Source organism: Myotis lucifugus, unplaced genomic scaffold (genome assembly GCF_000147115.1).
Source record: "Myotis lucifugus unplaced genomic scaffold, Myoluc2.0 scaffold_243, whole genome shotgun sequence".
Lineage (NCBI taxonomy): Eukaryota > Metazoa > Chordata > Mammalia > Chiroptera > Vespertilionidae > Myotis > Myotis lucifugus.
This window is the reverse complement of record NW_005871291.1, coordinates 1,151,011-1,153,436: the sequence shown is the minus strand read 5'-3', so window position 1 is coordinate 1,153,436 and position 2,426 is coordinate 1,151,011.

The window sequence follows — 2,426 nt, the reverse complement described above, 5'->3', positions numbered from 1 at the left end:
TTGCCTGTAAGAAAAGTATGGGCCATCTGGGATCTTGGCAACAATTCTGGTTTTCTACTCTTGGAATAAGAAATTCTGTCATTGTAACCCATGGGCATCGAATGATATAAAATTTGCTGTCAGCAATCCTCAACTAATTCTTGCCCACTGGCGTAAAAGTCCCCAATTAAAGTTCTGTCAAGAGAGAATTTTCTACTATACAGACAATCTATGGCTTAATAGCCAAAAGTCCTAGAGATATTTGGATGAAATTCAGACATAAATTTCACTTTTTTTTGAGGAGAGAAGAAAAATGTTCAACTTGAATAGCTTGGCAATATGGAGTTTATAAATTGCTTGGATTAATTAGTAAATTACTTGACCCATATGAATAAAAGAAATTTCATTATTCAATGTTGTTCATTCAGCCACCTCAGTGTGCTATTAACATGTTTACTAAACCACAATGGAGTATCAACGGCAATGAGTAATTGGACTTACCTGTGCTGGAGGAAATGCTTCTTAGTGGCAAACCCTGTTGACTTCTCTGTAGGTAAAAAGTGGCATTCAGGAGCCGTGTCGAGCTTTGCTGAAGGTTAATTATTCTTAAATGACTTTTCTCTTCCATTACTACATCTCAGCTTATGAATGACCTGAAATTTGACAAAACAATCTTGTGACTAAAGGAAATGCTTCAAGACCAGTTCCCTCAATGAGCCCTGCAGAATCCCATTGATAGGTAATGTGTGAGTATCCATGTCCAACAATGGAAGCTTTTCCAATTTTTATTTCACTTGCTACCTGTGTAAACTAGTGTTTTTATCATGATTTTCATCAAAAAGAGCAATTAAAATCAAATGGATGTAAAAAATAAAACACATGTTGCCAGAAGAAACATCACCCCAAAATTTTAACCTCATCTTTAAAACAAACAGTAACTGAATGGAAGGCTAGTTGTCATTTTGTTTTCCCTAATTAGATTTATTTAAGCCCCATAAAAATGAAAGCAACAGAGAGGAAGCTCTTTGTAGTGATAGCTTTTAAGCCATGTGAAGAACATTAGTTTTTGTTCATTCTTTGCCTAATTCATTATTTTGTCCATTCTTTGCCCAATTCATTATTTATTCAGATTTCAAGTCAATCATTGATTTCTTGGAAAGGTATTTGCTGACTGTTCTTATTCGGGCAAATTTGCCTATTTTATATTCTCATATGACCAAGTCCCACCCCTTCATTGCCCTTATCACAGGTGCAACTTTATAGAGTTGTGCGAATTTTTAAAACTGATATGTTCTTTCCATGACCTCCATTTTCCATGAGAGCCAGGACTGTTTTTCTTTATCATTGTTTTCCTAGCACCTAGAAGACTGACTGCACATGGTGGGAAGTTGCCAAATCTTTATTAAAAAATAATAAAATTTTATCAAGTTGAAAGTTTCTTGAATCTAAGGGAAAGAAAGACATAGCTCTGTGGTATAGAAGACTAACAATACCTTGGGGGACAATGGCTTTCAAGCTTCTAGGCCATTGATGTGCTCAGGTTTTAGAGTTAAGAAGAAAGAGAAAGAGATGCAAATTGAGACACATTGAGAGACAGACACCGGACAACTGCAAGACATTTTAGACTAAATAATTTGGCTGGGCCCTTAAAATTAGATTCATATTTTAATTACAGTTGTGAGTACTGGAAACACAATTTATTCTTGTATTATTATTTATTATGTTATTTATATTTATTATAACTGTAAACCTACTTTCGCCCACATAAATACATATATTTCATAGTTCTATGTAAATGTAAAGATATATTATCTTATTTTTTTCCCATGCCAGTAGTACACACTTATTATTATTTATGAATGGTCAAAAGACTTACAGTAAAGATACATTATCTTCAGTGCATCATTATTTTTTCATGCACCTTATGAATTAAAGTGTTATGCAGTTATCTCAAAGTGATCATGCCATGAGCTCTGTTCTTCCTACATTTCCATTTCAATGACTTTTTATTTATTTTTTAATATATTTTTATTGATTTCAGAGAGGAAGGAAGAGGGTGAGATAGAAACATCAATGATGAGAGAGAATCATTGATCAGCCGCCTTCTGCAAGCCCTACACTGGGGACCGAGCCCACAACCCAGGCATGTGCCTTTGACTGGAATCAAACTTGGGACCCTTCATTCCGCAGGCCAAAGCTCTATCCACTGAGCCAAACCAGCTAGGGCCATTTCAATGTCTTTTAGAGACATGATGGTTTTCCATCTATTTATCAAAGGGGCACCAAAGTTAGAAAACTATCCTTTCAGGCAATAGAAAAATGTTTATTCCCCCCTCCTCCCCGAAATGTGAAGAATAAAAACTTGTTATCCAAGCTGGTTAACATGAACAGATTTTTCTAAGACATACTTTTCTGACAATATAAACAAGGTGTTGTTGTGTTGTTGT